Source organism: Ovis canadensis, chromosome 18, assembly GCF_042477335.2.
Source record: "Ovis canadensis isolate MfBH-ARS-UI-01 breed Bighorn chromosome 18, ARS-UI_OviCan_v2, whole genome shotgun sequence".
Lineage (NCBI taxonomy): Eukaryota > Metazoa > Chordata > Mammalia > Artiodactyla > Bovidae > Ovis > Ovis canadensis.
This window is the reverse complement of record NC_091262.1, coordinates 31,501,271-31,518,191: the sequence shown is the minus strand read 5'-3', so window position 1 is coordinate 31,518,191 and position 16,921 is coordinate 31,501,271. Positions and strand designations below refer to the sequence as shown.

At 45.9% G+C, this 16,921-nt stretch overlaps 1 protein-coding gene and 1 long non-coding RNA gene across 4 annotated transcripts in view; one reads left to right on the top strand and one right to left on the bottom strand.

Moving 5' to 3' along the window:
• The window catches only part of NTRK3 (neurotrophic receptor tyrosine kinase 3), a 410,810-nt gene that overhangs the window by 256,842 nt on the left and 137,047 nt on the right, over nt 1-16,921 (top strand). The window lies entirely within an intron of this gene.
• LOC138423364 (uncharacterized) overlaps nt 13,909-16,921 on the bottom strand; it is a 29,137-nt gene continuing 26,124 nt past the window's right edge. Inside the window, exon 3 of the long non-coding RNA XR_011250246.1 lies at nt 13,909-14,249. This is a non-coding gene — a long non-coding RNA (uncharacterized lncRNA). The remainder of the gene's footprint in view (nt 14,250-16,921) is intronic.

The window sequence follows — 16,921 nt, the reverse complement described above, 5'->3', positions numbered from 1 at the left end:
AAATCGTGGACTTGGAGTGCACAGGCAGGAGTTGGGTCTGCAGAACAGCTGTTGTCTGTCTGGTTGAATGGAGGGCCGTGGTCTGCCTCATCTTTTGCATATCAGAAGGCTTAGGAGCTCCTTGGCAAACCATGCGGGCAGAGAGTCTCCCTTGCCTGCACTGGCCCCACCTGGAAGAGAATATGGTGGTGGATGATGGGCTCTGCCCACCTCACCCGTCGGGTACATCTCTCACTTCTTAGGGGTGAGCAGGGGGAGGGCAGGGACACATGCTGAGGGAACAGCTGGCGGTTACCTCCTGTGTCTTCAAGGAGACGGAAATTCCTATTTTATGGGCAGAGGCTAAACAAGGAAAAAGAAGAAAAGACACCCCCACCCCCCGCCTCCCACCACCATCCTTGGAGACAGCGGGGGCTCTGTTGTTAGTGGTGTTCCCTATTAGTGCTCTCTTTCCAGAAGCCCTCTCCAGGAGGAGATGGTCGTCATCTCTATTTCCTCTGAATGAGCACGTGAGTCGTACCCCTGGTGGGAGATGGGCCAAAGAGCTGGGAAGTTCTTCCCATTGTGCCAGACGCTAGGGTGTTATTTGCTCAGTCATGTCTGACTCTTTGAGACCCCATGAACTGTAACCTGCCAGGCTCCTCTGTCTATGGAATTCTCCAGGCAAGAATACTGGAGTGGGTTGCCATTTCCTTCTCCTGGGGATCTTCCCAATTCGGGGATCCAATCTGGGTCTCCTGCACTGCAGGCAGATTCTTTACCATCTGAGCCACAGGGAAGCCTGCTATATTCTTAATGGTCAATAATTAAAAACCCAAGTTCTATCCACTCTTAGCCAAGAAGCCTGGCATCCAAGTGCCCTTCTGTATTCTCTCTGGCTGCTTTATTTTTAAAATATTTGTTTGTTTATTTGGCTTCCCTGGGTCTTAATTGCTGCATAACAGATCTTTACTTGTGGCCTGTGAACTCTTAGTTGCAGCATGTGGGATCTAGTTCCCTGATATGGGATCAAACCCAGGTCCCATGTTTTGGGAGTGTGCAGTTCTAGCCACTGGACCACCAGGGAAATTCCCCCAGCTGCTTTTCATGCACGATTTCCCAAATGGTGCTCTAGGCATTTTTAAGGAAAAAGAAAAATCCATGTCAAATAAATTTGGGAAAGTCTGGATCACATGCCTTTTTTGTTTTACTGTGGGATTCTGAGAGCTTCTATTGGTGTAGGTCATTGCAGTTTTGCCCGAGCATTTCCCATATTTTTTGGGTCACCAAACTTGATTCTGGGGATACACTTGTTAACATCTCTCTGTGGACACAGATGTTCATTGGATTGCATTCCAGGCTGTTCTGGGGGTCTGGGGTTCTGATTTGCCTCCCCAGCAGACGTGGGAACTCACGTGACGTGGGAACTCAGTGTGCCCAGATGAGCCTGAACCTGTTTGGCACATGCTCCGTCCTGTTTCTTCCCGAGCCTCTGGGAGGGACAGGAAGTGGCCGAGTTCCATGGGAATGCCCAGAGTTGGAGCGGTGGCACTCATCAGGATTTCTGGCGGAGCACTAAACACCCTTCGTGCAAGTAGATCTGAGGTCTTTGTCGCTTGTTCTCTGCCTAGAAGCTCTTCCCGGTGCCTTTAGTACTTCTTAACCCCCAGATCTGGAGATGCTGGTCCTGGCCAAATTCTCACTGCATTTCTTGTTTCCAGGCAGATCTGCCTGTTAGGACTGGAACTTCAGGGAGTCGTCTCCAAGGAGAAATGTACAATCCAAGATGCAAACACCCTCCCCCGACCCCACGCCCAAGCCGCTGTTTCCAAACCATTGTATGAAAGGTCAAGGCATCTCTTAATTTCAAGAAGGGGCCACTGTTTCATCAGAAGAGAAAGTGGCTCTAGATTCTGGTCCCAGCCTACTGACTCAGCAACCAGGAGACGTGGGCAGGGCATCTGCCTTCTCTAAACTTGAGATAAGAAAACTTGATCATGAAAATGAAAACCACCTAAAGTGATATTTTTTGAGATGACGTGGCATGAGAATTTGAAAAGGCTCTGTCAATTCGCCTAAGTGGCATATACATGACCATCTTTGCCTTGACAACAATATTTTTACAACAGATCGTTACAATTCCTGCCTCAAATATGCTGTTCGGGGAAACCAGCTTGATGGTGTCAAAAATAGAGGTTGCCAAGGCTTAAAGTTATTTCTGAAAAGATAAGGATCTTTCCCTCCAATGATATCCACCCCCCACCCCCCCAACTCTAAGGAAAAGCAGTTTATCACCCAGATCCGAAGCCACAGAGATGCTCTTAGAGTCAGGACTGTAATATGTTGGTTGTCAGGAAATGGTCGATGTAGATGAGCAGAGGGCTCAGACCAATTTCCTTTTGGGTTAATGAGACTGAAAAGCTCTGGGCTCAACCAGGAGATGGCAGAGAGATTCATGGTAAGATTTTTGTGTTTGTTTTATATTCTCTGCTTGCCCTGCCTCCCTTGTCAGCAAACATTATTTTGTTGAAACTGCAGTACCCCTTAACCCCCATATACCTGCCCAAGTGCATCACTCATGTTATTTATACATCTGTGCCCATGTGGTACTTGTTATGCAGTTAGAGTTTTAATGCCTGGTTGCTCAGGTGACCTCCTTTTTCCTTGTTCTTATAAGTACACAGCCCCTTCGTTCTTTCTCAGCAGACCTCTACATAGGACTTTCAGACACAAATGTACATGTTTATAGGTCTTGTTTATATTTGTGCATATATCTCATGTTTTGGACACTGATCGTTATCAGGTCACATCATTTGGCTACAAGTAATAGGCAATCCTGGGCAAACTTGGGCTTAAACAAGAAGGCAACTTGCAACCACATAACTCAAGCAAATAGGTAGGGAAGGCTCCTGGTGAAGTACATTAGGACTCTAATCCTGCTTTCCTGAGATTTTCTTGCCTCTGCCCTTCTGCGTTTGGCTTTACCACCAGGGGCTTTCCTCATGATTACGGAAAGGTTGCAGCAGCTCCAGGCATCACAATGAAATACATGGATCAGAGACAGCACAGAATTGTATCTTCTTGTGGGTTGACTGAAACTGAGAAAACCTTTTCCAAGTTCAAACCCCAAGTAGACTTTCGCTTCTGTCTCACTGACCAGAATTGTGTCATCTGTTTATTCCTAAACCATAAAGAAAATGGGACTAAAACAAACGCATAGGCTCCTCTAAATACTCCCCTGAGCTTGGAGATGCAACTCACTTCCCTTGAGGCTGCCTGGAGGGGAGTGATTGCCTCCACGGAGTCAGTCTGTTAGCAAGAAAGAAAGGGGAAATGGCTATGAGAAGTGAGACTGCCCACGACCCCAGTTCCTTCCCCAGGGTCAGCTCTTGCTCTGCTAGGAGTAAGCAGAGGCCTCATGGAGTGGAAGTGGGGTGGGGGGGAGATGAGAACATTGATCTCATGCAAATGTTACTCCTCCTGTACCTCCCCTTAGGGAAAGCAAACTGGGAATTTGCGGTGGTTGTCTATGATGTTCTGGTCTGGTAAATTGTCCTGCTAATTTTCGAGGCTATAGTTATATGCCCAAGCAGAGACAGATTTCTTCATGTGGTTTTAGCTGGCTCTGATGATCTTGGCTGAGCTAGCTGTGTGAGTTCCTGGGAGCTGCTGTGTGATACTTTGGAAGCATCGTTTCTGGGGAGTAGGTGGGAGCAGGGTGGCAAAGAGAAAGAAGCGGGGAGAGTAGTGAGGAGAGGAGAAGTAACGTTTACTCGGTGCCTCTCAAGACCTGCTCAGGGCCAGGCTCTGAGCTGCAAGCGCGTGAAAATAATGCTGAAATCTCACATTGCGTAGTGTTTACTGTTGGTGCTGGAAGTGGTTTAAATATGATAAATTGTTTTGTGTGTCTGCTAAGTCTCTTCAGTCATGTCTGACTCTTTGCAACACCATACACGGTAGCCCACCTCTGTCCTCTGTCCATGGGGTTTCCCAGGCAAGAATACTGGAGTGGGTTGCCATGCCCTCCTCCGGGGGATCTTACCGACCCAGGGATCGAACCTGCATCTCTTAAGTCTCCTTCATTGGCAGGCAGATTCTTTACCACTTCCCAGGTAGTGCTACCGAGGAAGCCCAATAAATTGTTTAATCCTTATGAAAGCCATATGAGGGCACTTCCCTGGTTAAGGATTCCCTTAACCACTGACCACATCCCATAGATGGCCCAGTGGTTAAGACTCCATGCTTTCAGTGCCGAGGGCCAGAGTTCAATCCCTGATTGAGGACTTAATATCCTGTAAGCCATGCAGTGCAGCCAGAAAAGAAAGAAAAAAAAGTCATAGGAGGCAGGTGCTACTATTTCCCCCCTTTCATAGATGGGGAAACTGAGGCACGGGGAGGGGGTTGAGTCATTTCCTATAGCCTCAGAACTGGGAGGTGACAAAACTGGTATGACGGAGCCCACCACCCTCTCTTCCCCTCCTCATTCCTCTGTCTACATTTGGTCCACTTGTCATGTGAGTGTCGTGACCCCCATGTCACAGATTAGGAAACTCAGGCCCAGGAAGTGAAGGAACTTGGCCAAGGTCGCTCGCTGGTCAGTAAGAGAGCCAGGATTCCAACTCAGGGTTTTGGGAACGTGCGCCTTACACTGGCCCAGACTGCCTCCTGTCACTATTAGGTGACCTCCACTTTACCTGTACCCCGCCTTCTGGGAGACTGAGGAACTTAGAGATCCTCAGACAGATGCTGGAGTGAGCCACAGTGCCCCCCACTGAGTCAGCAGGAGGGAGTCCCTTTCTGGGACCTCCATGCTCCTAGGGAGACAGCCCCCTTCTCACTGCACCCCCATCAGGGCATCTAGAGCTTCAGACGCCTGGAAGGCAGGCCTCCCAGTGCCACGCCCGGCTAAGTCGCTTCAGTCATGTCAACTCTGTGCAGCCCCATGGACTGTAGCCCACCAGACTCCCTGTTCATGAGATTCTCCAGGCACGAATACTGGAGTGGGTTGCCGTGCCCTCCTCCAGGGCACCTTCCCCATCCAGGGATTGAACCCACATCTCTTACGTCTCCCGTATTGGCAGGTGGGTTCTTTACCTGGGGCCTCTGCCATCTGGGGCCTCCCAGGCCTCCCAGAGTGAGGTCCAAAATCAATGGGCAGTAGGGGCGCAAAGAGCTACACTGGGAGGAAGGGACTGGAAGTCCTCGGGACCAAGTTGGCCTCTTTCTCAGCTGTGCCTCCTTTTCTCCTGTCCTTGGTGTCTGTGTAGCTTAATTTGTCTCCCAGATGGTAGCCAGCCGGGCCTCTCACCAGGCACTGGATTCGCTTCCGAACCCAGATCTAGAATTGTTGGTGACACAGCAACTCTTCAAACTCGATTCTGCTGACTCGGGCAGCCCTAATGCCACTGGTGGTGAAGAAGTGTTGGGACTAACCTCCTAATGGCTCATCGATTGATTGAATTACGCTCAGTGTGACTCTGAAAATAGATTTTAAATATGTGCTTGGGGATTTGTGGGGATTTGTTACTTAGGAGTGTTAACTCCATCGTGGCTGCTTTGACAAAGACATCCACACCAGTTGCCTGGGCTGGGGTCATACTGTTCGTCTCGGGGAGACCCCTCTGCCCAGAGCCTGAGAGGTTTTCAGAGAGCAGTGCAGGTAGGTGTGGAAAGGTCACCTATCTTTCATACACAGCCCTTGGCAGGTCATCTGAGAAGGTCATCTGGTTGATCCAACCGCTGCAAAACTCTCAATGTCCCCAAGGTGGGAAGGAGATGCACATAGAATCTGAATTCTCCCATTTACTTCCTCTGAAGTCAGGGAGCACAGACATTTCCCTCTTTATAGTTCCAAGGTTTTACATTTCTTGGAGTTGCCACTCAGGGGAAGAATCAAAGAGAAGCTTTCTCAGAGGCTCAACTCAGCAGCCTCTTGGCATATTCAGCATCCTCTGGTTGCTGGACATCCTTGAATCCCAGGCCTCAAGCGGGAGGTGTGTGAGGGGTGTGTGAGGGCTTCTGGTCTGGGCCTGGACTTCCAGTACCTCTGCATTTTTTTTTTTTTTTGGTGAATGCCAAGTGAATTTGGACACATTAGAGAAGCTACACGGAAACATTGTTGGTAGCAACCAAAGTCTGGGACTCCCTAAAGACCCCTCAAGGGGAGCAACTTTTAAAAATGTTTGTGCATCTATAGATGGAATATTATGTAGTCATTGAAAATAATAAAGTAGATCAAAATGTACCGATGTTGGAAAAAAAAAAAAGAGAAAAGCTAATGAAGTTTCCTCTGCAAGGAAGAATCACCTGCCTTTCGTATTTATTTCTGTCTAGCCTATCAGGGACCTAAAATGTCTCCCATTTTTGATGCAGGGTAGGTCTGAAATAAATGAAGAACATCGTAATTGAGCTTCCATAGGACACAATGGGAAGGTGCTGTAAGACCATATATCTGAGGGGAAATTGGTCAGCAGTCTTTTTTTTTTTTTTTTTTCAGACTGTTGATTCCACTGCTCCATTGTAACCTCTGTCTGAAAGGCTATATTTCCTGATAGCGTTCCCAGGGGGTAATTTATACCCAGCCCATTGTGAGAAAAAAAAGTATCCTCAGGGAAGGGAGGGAGTAAAAAACAAAACCTGGAAGAAAAGGTAAAAAAAAAAAACAAAAAACACCACACGCTGCTCTAATAAAGAAATTACTGACGTCCTACATTATGAACTGGATTAATTTTTAATGACTGAGAAAGGAGTTGATTTATAATGCATCCTTCTCCACTGCAGCGCCTGTCCCCAGCTAATAAATAAATGACAGGTCTCTTGTATTAAAAGTATCCGTCATTTCACATTGTTGGAATGTAAAGAGAGAGGCGCTGAGTGAAAGGCCCCTGGGAGCAGGGGTGCCCTGCTGGGCACAGTTGGCCAGAGAGGTTGGCCTAGTTCTGAAACTCTCAGCAAAATGACCCAAACCAACTACAGCTCTTGCGGTCCCCAAACTGTGTAACTTAGATAGGGACTTGAAACCACTGTCTTTTAACTGAGATCACACACCTGGTCTCAGGACTTAATGAAGCTTGGGCTCTTGAAGTCTCATCACAGAAAGAATTAAGTGAGGGACAAAGTGGATTTAAGAAGCAGATTTATTTAGAGAGAAACACAATCCATGGACAGATTGTGGGCCATCTCAGAAGGTGAGAGTGACCTCGAAATGTGGTGTGGTTAGTTTTTATGGGCTGGGTAATCTCATGGGCTAATGACTGGGTGGATTATTCCAACTAGTTCGGGGAAGGGGTGGGGATTTACAAGAACTGGGCCACCACTGACTTTTTGGTCTTAAAAATTTTTTTTTAAATTATTATTAGTTTTGGCTGTTCTGTGTCTTCGCTGCTGTGCAGGCCTTTCTTTAGTTGCGGCGAATGGGGGCTACTCTTAGCGGCTGTGTGCGGACTTCTCATTGTGGCGGCTTCCCCATTGCAGAGCACGGGCTCTAGGGCGTGTGGGCTTCAGAAAGCTGTGGCGCGTGGGCTCAGTAGTTGCAATACCCACGCTCTGGAGCACAGCATCAATAGCTGTGGCATGCAGGCTTTGTTATTCCTCAGCATGTGGGATCTTCCTGGCCCAGGGATGGAACCCACGTCCCCTGCACTGGCAGGCGGATTCTTTACCCATGAGTCACCAAGGAAACTCCACTTTTTGGTCTTCGACGATCAGCCTTGGAACTGCCATGACCCTGGTGGGTATGGCATTTAGCTGCCGATATGTTATGCTGAGCGTGTTCTGAGGCTCAAGGTCTAGTGGAAGTCAATTCATCTGCCATCTGGGATCTATTTGGTTCCAGTTTATGTCATGTCCATGGGCTAGGTCATTCTTTTAAAGGTTGTGCCCTGCTCCCTTCCCCATTCCTGTTTCAGGCCGGGAGAAGTTTCACAGGAAGGAGTGATGGAATGCTTAGGAATACTTAGGGATGAAAATTTAGATTCTTGGTCCTTAAACAAAACTGTGGCTTCTCCCTACATGTCCTGACCAGGAACTGGTGGGAGCTATGTGTTCAGAACTGATCCTTTGTTGATGGTGATGGGTGATTCACAGCTCTGATTCACCCCTCTTTGCTTCTTAAGAAAAAAATAAAGGCTAATATTTGCTCTGGTTCCAAAGTAGTATCTGTTCATTGTAAATATTGGTGCACTGCCTTCCAGTCTTTTTTTTTTTCCTTTTTTTTTACATTTCTAACAAATCACACAAGCAGACATGCCTATGCCAATACATACACATGCATTATGCAAAAATGAGATACTATTCTGCCTACAGTCTCATAATCTAAATTTGTTGTTTAACAATATGTAATTGACCTTTATTTCGTCTCATTAAAAATAATGCAGCTGTTTTTAGTGGCTCCATACGTGTGGTCAGGGTCCTATTCACGTCGGTGCCCATGTTTGAGCTGGCGATCATTCAGTCAAAATGCACTGTTTTTGTTCTCTATCACAATGCCAACTCCGGAGTAAACACAGTGCGGGAGGAAAATGAGGAGGGAAGATGGTTTTTGCACAGAGCTCATAATTATGGAGCAACGATGATGCTGCAGCGTGGCTGCCGTGGGATCGAGAGAGAACAGAGTGGCGGGGTCCCCGCGTGAGGCAGGTTATGCTCCGGCTGGGGAGAGAGAGGCTGAAACTGGTTCCTGTGATCCAGGCCTGAGGCTTGCATCAGGGATGCTCTCACAGAAATCTTGCAAGGAAAAGGCCAGGTGTGCTCAGAGAGTGCCAGCTTGTTTAAATTAGGGGAAGCCAAGGCTTGGGGGAAAGTTCCATGGAGGAAGGAGGGTTTGAGCTTCCTAGAAAGCCAAGGAGGATTTCTGTGAGGGGGAGAGAGGGAAGGTCAGGCACCTCCAGGCCACAGCAGCAGCAGCACAGAAAGGGGGCTTTAGAGGTCCCCGGAGCGGGACACTGAAGAAGGGTCCCTCGGAAGAGGAAGCATCCTGTTGACATATTACGTAGAATAGGCTTTTTGAAATAACGATGATGCATTTATTCACAGAATTTGCACTTAAATCGTTCCAATCTTTGTTTACCACACTCACTGTTATCAGTTTCTCAGAAGCAAACACAGCACTGATAGAATCATCAGCAAGGTCAAACAAAGCAGATGATTCTCTCTCAATTTAGGGAGAGTTTCCGGAAGACACCGAGAAAGGCCCTGGCCTAGAGAGGAGAGAGATGAAGCAGTGACCGCCTATACTTTTCAGCACAAGGGATGTTATTTAGAAAGCGAGAGAGATTTAGTGATCACTGCCAGCAGGTCGACTCCTTCTGATTTATTTGTATTGTCTTCATAGGCTTATAGAAATGGGAGTTTGCCTGCACTTTCAGGCCAGGATTTTTGTCCTTCACATATGAGTTTATTTCTTGATTGGTTGTGTGGATTCCTAAACATAGATAGACCAATGCCTTTTGCTTTGGGGGAAAAAATAGGCAAGTCTCTGGGGCTGGTAAGTAGAGGAATCAGAGATCGTGTTTCTGTAAAGAGCCAGCTCCTGTGTTGCAGGAGAGATTGTTCCTGGCAGAATCCCAGAAGCACTGGTTTCTGGAGCACCTGGGAGAAGCAGGTATTTTTGCCATGTTAAAAAGTGGCAGAACCTGAGATCAAGTCCTAGCTGGCCTTGGGTTTATAACCAGTCAATTGCAATATAACCCTCACTTTTATTTGTGCGTTCAAATCTTGGACCCGAAATGATTCCAGGAATAGGACTTGGCTGGAAGCAAACTTCTCCCTTTCCTCTTCTTTAATTCTCTTTCATTTAACTTCCTTACAGAACATAGAAAAACATTTTTTTTTTAGTCTGAAAAAGACCTAAATGCTCCATTGAGACCAGTCTCTTCATTCTACAGACAAGGAAACTGAGGGTCAGGAACAATTCTGGGATATAAAGCCACGTGATTATCTGGAGGCAGGAGGGGGACTGGGTCTAAGGGCTCTTCTTTCATGATGTTTCTCACTTCTCCTGAACCGTTAAGTGGAAATGCAATCTTTTTCATTCCCCCGAAAGAAGTTGATTTCGTCTGGGTCATTTAATAAGAAACGTCTAACAAAAGCGAACTGTCTGACTTAGGTGTGGTAATTGCTACAGAAATTGGTTTTAGGGACTTCGGGGAATTCTGCAGTTGAACCCAGAACCATCCTTATCGAGTACAGTTTGTTCCAATAATTCCACAAATTTGAAGCACTTGAAACACTGCCATTTCTCTCTGGAGTGATTCTTTGTCTTTTAGTAAACTTTCAAGGAGCTCTGCCACACTGCCCCATTGGATTCCTAGTAAGATTCAGTGTCAGTGTCTTAATATTTTCTCTAGCTTCTTGAAACCAGGCGCTCTGAGTCCTTGCATCTGGTCAGAAACGTCATTTGCACGAGATAGATCTTTTTGAGAAGACTGTCTGCGTCCCTAATGGCATTCAAGAGGAAGCCAGCTTGCGGCTAGCCTTCTGTTTCATTCCCATGCAGATTTCATGTTACTTGATGCATCCGTTCACAAAGGGAAGTCAAGTTCCACCGGAAACTAGGAAATGTAGCATTATTCTGGCTGTCTAGCTAAAACTGGTGGGGAGGAAGTATTTTAATAAAGGAAAAATACATTGAATAGCAAGTGAAACTTTAACTCTGTTATCTGTGTTTATTTCCACTCCCTCCCAAAACTCCACTAAAATAAATAAAGGCATTTACAGACATAAACCCCCGAGGACAAAAAGAATAAGAGAAATGACCACAGATGAGAGATAACAGATTTAGTAGTAGAATAAAGACATTTTCAGATACGCAGATATTTTTACTCTATGTGCCCCTTCTCAGGAAGCCCCTGGAACATGTTCCCCACCAAAACAAGTCAACTAAGAAAGAGGAAGACAGTGGCTCCAAAACACAAAAGGTATAAAGGAAATCGTCAGGGCTGTAGGAGAGGTAACATAGGTGAGAGGCGGGTTCGATCCCTGGGTTGGGAAGATCCCCTGGAGGAGGGTATGGCAGCCCACTCCAGTATTCTTGCCTGGAGAATCCCATGGACAGAGGAGCCTGGCGGGCTACAGTCCATGGGGTCACAAAGAGTCAGACAGGACTGAAGCAACAAGGCACGCCCACACAGGAGAGGTAAATCCGTCATATAATTAGACAGCAATCCTAGAAAGCAACCCACATAGCCTGGAGTATGCAGAGAGAGACCCAGAAGGAGTGTCTACGGGAGGAGGAAGAAGAAGATGGGGAAGGAGGCAAAGGAAAGGAAAGGAAGGAAGAGGAGAATTTTGTCACCCCCTAAAATAGAATTCTGTTCTTCTCATGAGTAGACCTGTATTACAAAATTCATATTCCATTATTATCATATTTAGAATTGTATTGGGGGCTTCTCTTGTGGCTCGTCTCAGTTGGTAAAGAATCCACCTGCAGTATGGGAGACCTGGGTTCGATCCCTGGGTTGGGAAGATCCCCTGGAGAAGAGAACAGCTACCCATTCCAGTATTCTGGCCTGGAGAATTCCATGGTCTGTATAGTCCAATTGTATTTAATAAAAACTTATGAAAACCAATACAGTACTGTAAAGTAAAATTAAAAAAAACAAACAAACAGGTAATTTGTTTCTACTCAACTTCTAATTGGCTTCACATGATTTGCAGTTGACAAACAGCATACTGGGAAACTTCCTGATTCTTTCTTTGGCAAACTGTTTGTGTTAGCATTCACCAAGCATATGCGTTTGTAACTTTAGGTATTCCATTGACAAACACTGGCTGATGGCCCACCGTGCTGAGCCTGTGCTAGGCAAGCACTATGTTTCCGTTGCATATCTCAATTGCCTGGTTAAAGTCTGACCCAAAGGAAGATGGTGTTTGTGACTTTTAATTATCCTGTCACTATAGAGTTGACAGTGGAATTTCAGAAAACCATCATTCCTATAGGATAATAGTTCTCAATGGTGGTCCCCATACCAGCAGCAGCAGCATCACCTTGAAAACTTGTTAGACACGCAAATTCTTGAAATCATTTCCCCCAGACCCACTGAATCAGAAACTCTGGGGGCAGAGCTCAACAATTTGTGTTTTAATAAATTTTCCAAGCGATTCTGATCCATACCAAAGTATGTGAAGTGCTAGGTAAGATATTCATGGTGCTTTTTTTTTTTTCCCCTCTTCCATCTACAATACTTGAAGAAGTTGAGGTAGGGTTTGATACAACTGTTGGGAGTATTTTAAAATTTTTATTCATTCAGTAGACATTTATTGAGCATCTCCTAAGTTCTAGGTGTTGTACTGGGTGCTGAGAACACTAGTAAGCAAACAAATAGGTCACTTTGCTGGTTGATTGTTCTTCTGTAAGTGTTTTCATATTGTTTATTTTTGTGTGGCTTCACTGGGTCTTCGTTGCTGCATGTTCTCTGGCTGTGGCGCTTGGGCTTCTCACTACAGTATCTTCTCTCGCTGTGGAGCACAGGCTCTAGGGACCACAAGCTCGGTAGCTGAGGCCCACAGGCTGAGTTGCCCTGCAGCATGTGGGGTCTTTCCTGACCAGGGGTTGAACCTCTGTCCCCTGCACTGGTAGATTCTTAACGGCTGGACCATCAGGGAAGTCCTGCCGTAGTTGTTTTGAGGTGAATGTGTAAAAATCCTTCTGGCTAACAGTAATATACACAAAAGACTCTCATGTGTTATCTTCACACCATTGGAGACGTCTGTGCTCTTCCAGGCCACTCTGAATGGGGGACTCTGTCCAAGCTTGGGCGTCAGAATGTCATGACAGTAAGAAATGGAGTAAACAAGATGTGGGGAGGGATCCGGCATGTTATTTGGAAGTAATAAGAATGCAAGTGTGAAGGTGCGTATCACTGTTTTGTTGTTCAGTTGCTCAGTCATATCTGACTCTTTGCAACCCCATGGACTGCAGCACGCCAGCCTTCCCTGTCCTTCACCATCTCCCTGAGTTTTCTCAAACTCATGTCTGTTGAGTCCGTGGTGCCATCCAACCATATTTTAAATGGTGTCAAAATGCTTCCTTTGTATCAAAACCCCCACGTCCTGGCTGCTGCTGCTGCTAAGTCGCTTCAGTCATGTCCAACTCTGTGTGACCCCATAGATGACAGACCACCAGGCTCCCCCGTCCCTGGCAAGAACACTGGAGTGGGTTGCCATTTCCTTCTCCAATGCATGAAAGTGAGAAATGAAAGTGAAGTCGCTCAGTCGTGTCCGACTCTTTGCGACCCCATGGACTGCAGCCCACCAGGCTCACCCGTCCCTGGGATTTTCCAGGCAAGAGGACTGGAGTGGGGTGCCATCGCCTTCTCTGCATGTCCTGGCAGCCTTGTCACAACGGCTGCATCGGATTGTCCCAGTCCACCCAGGCATCCATTAGCTTGTGGGTTGTGGTTCACGTAGTGATGGCAGGATAGGAGTCAGACACCTGAACGTGGAATTCCGCAAAGAACAGTGAGCGTTTCTCCTCCATGGTCCCCCGGGCCTTCCCATGTGGAGACGTGGATGGACATTAGAGCTTGGATTTGCTGCTGTGTCATCTAAGTCTCTATTGGATTAATGGGAGGACCTGCCTCATAGGATCTTTCTGTGTATTAAATGATGGATGCAAGGGGCTTGAAACAGTTGCCTGCATTTAGAGAGCAATCACTAAATGCTAGCTAGCAGGCTATTGATACATGATCAGAGTCTGCCTTAGCTACATTAAAGAAGGAATTTGACACAGAGCACCAGGCTGAGCTCACTGTGTTATACAGCAACTTCCCACTAGCTATCTGTTTTACACATGGTTGTGTATATATGCCAACCTAGAGGGGAAGGATGGGGTGGGGGTGGGAGCGAGGCTCAAGAGGGAGGGGACACATGTATACTGATGACTCATTCACCTTCTTGTATGGCAGAAACCAACACAACATTGTAAAGCAATTATCCTCCAATTAAAACTTTTATAAAGGAATTTAAATATAGGAATTTGCCATTAGAATACTTCTGACCTACCAGATCATTCTGGGAGTATTTGGTCATGCAGATTTGGCTTGACATCACTGGCAAATCACACTTTCTTCTTGGCAGAGAAATGTTGGAGGGCAGTGTCTCTCTGTGTCCAAACCAGTGTTCACACTGACATTGTTCAGTGACTGGCTCACACGTCCACGGCCAGGGCCTGGGTATCTCCGGTCCTGGCTTCTCCTCTGAGTTAACCATGAACCATGGCCCAGTCCTAGAACTTCATGCCTTCACCTCTGCTGGTAGAGGAGGCAATTTTGCTAGGAAATATCAGATTAGTGAGAATTTAATTATCATTTCCAAAGTTCGAAAAGCATGCCAATACAACGAATGCCCCCTTGACATATTGAATTTAGGTATTTCTAACCTCTTTCTGTTAAATATGGAAATATATTCATTTTGTGAGTCCTTCATAGAATTAAGAGTAGAACCACGTTCTAATGAGTCCCCAGCTAAATTTTCTCAAATCCATTTCCATTTTGATTTTAAAAGAACTAACTTAAAATATTTAACTTTAAAAGTGAAAGAGAGGGATTTCTCTGGTGCTCCAGTGGTTAAGAATTTGCCTGCAATGTAGGGGACACAAGTTCGATCCCTGGTCGGGGAACTAAGATCCCAGTGCCATGGAGCAACTAAGCCTGGGCACCAACTACTGAGTCTTACATGCTATAACTAGAGAGGCCGAGTGCTGCAACTAAGACCTGGCTCTGCCAAATAGATACTTTTAAAAATGGAAGGGAAAAGCCCAAGATTCAGGATTATGCCTATATAATTATTAAGTATTTAGGGCAATTTAATTTCTTCGTTATATAGACTAATGCAACTAAATATGTTCTTTTCTTACTTTGGTCATTGTATTTATTTCTTGAATTAATTTTTATTGAAGCTTAGCTTTACAATATAGTGTTAGTTTCTACATTTTGTTAGTAGAGAAAAATGATTCAGCCATTCATATAAATGCACATACATCCCTCCCTTTTGGACTGCCCTCCCATTAGGTCATCACAGAGCATTCAGCTGAGTTCCCTGCGCTATACAGTAGGTTCTTATTAGTATCTACCTTATACATAGTATGGGCTTCCCTGGTGGCTCAGAGGGCAAAGCGTCTGCCCGCAATGCAGGAGACCCGGGTTCGATCCCTGGGTCGGGAAGATCCCCTGGAGAAGAAAATGATGACCCACTCCAATATTCTTGTCTGTGAAACCCCATGGGCAAAGGCACCTGATGGGCTGCAGTCAGTGGGGTCATAAGACACAGACACGACTTCCTGACAACCAATACCACTATTTATTGAGATATTGGTTAGGCCAAAGAAGTTTCTTTGGATTTTTTTTGTAAGATCTTATGGAAAGCCCCAAATGAACCTTTTGGCCAATCCAGGATAAATCAAGCAGACAAATTATAGATGTACAGCTACATGAATGCTGGTTAGACCCAAGTAACCAGCACCCCAGGAACTGTCTTATGCTCCTTCTAATCAGCACCTACTCCTCCCAAAGGTAAACAATTGTCTGCCTTCTACACACTGTACGTTAGTTTTGCTTGCTTTGAAACTTTATCTAAGTGGAATCACACAATATCTATTCTTGGAATTATTCTCACTGCTCTGTGTATTCCATCATGTGACTATATCAGTTCATTTATACATTGTACTATGGGTTGACTTTTTTTTTGCTCTCCAAAATAATGCTGAATACAGATATTAAAATGCTAACGCATAAGTTTTGGTGAATGTATATACACATGTCATGAGATTCCCAGGTGGCTCAGTGGGAAAGAATTTTCCTGCCAATGCAAGAGACCAGGAGAGGTGGGTTTGATCCTTGCGTGAGGAAGATCCCCTCGAGAAGGAAATGGCAACCCACTCCAGTATTCTTGCTGGAAAATCCCATGGACAGAGGAGCCTGGTGGGCTATGGTCCATGGAGTTGCAAAGAGTCAGATATGACTGTGTGAGTGGGCACACACACACACACACACACACACACACACACACGTCCACACACACACATGTTTCCATTGGAGATGTAATTATGATCAAAATTACTGGGTCTGAACTGTGTGTTCATTTATAATAATTTTTAAACTAAGGGTTTAAATGACATGTCTGCAAAGAGCTTGGCATGTAGTCATAGCTCCATAAATTGAATGTTAGCTAATATTGCCATCATCAGCGTCATCATCATCACTCGAATTATCCTCATATTTTTAATGACACAGAGAAAGAATTAAACTCCTTGAATATGCCATGGGCACCGAGGTTTCTCCCAACCCTCTTAGATATAAAGTCTCAAAAATTTATGGACAATGACAGCTCTCTTCCCACTAGCCTGGCCCCTTTCTCTCTTGAGCAGAGGGCCCGGTGAAGCAGACGGAAAAGAGCACCAGGAGTCTGTCTCCCTTGCACTGAGTGTTGAGAGCCCTCCACTTCAGCCCGACTTTGTTTCTTTCCTGGGCCCTAGAAGGGGGCTGGTCTGCAAAGTCGGGGATATCTGAGCTGCTGCTAATGGAAAGGGACTCTTCCAGCATGGAGAGCAAAAGGAGACAGTCCTCATGGAGGTGGATCTTATTTATTCCATTTCCCGCTTGTGGTCAAGATAATATTTCGGTAATTGATATGACTTTATGAATAATGGAGCGTGGATTGAGAAGGTTGGAGCATCTGTTTCATATGAAGAATTGTTGGGGGCAGAGCCCTGGCTCCTCCTCATTGTCCTTCTACTGCCACCGAGAACCTTGAGTGCCAGGAGACTGGGGTTGTGGTTGTTGTTCAGTCGCTAAGTCGTGTCCAACTCTTTGCAATCCCATGAACTGCAGCACACCAGGCTTCCCCATCCTTCAGTATCTCCCGGAACTTGTTCAAACTCATGTCCTTTGATTCGGTGATGCCATCCAACCATCTCATCCTCTGTCACCTGCTTCTCCTCTTGCCC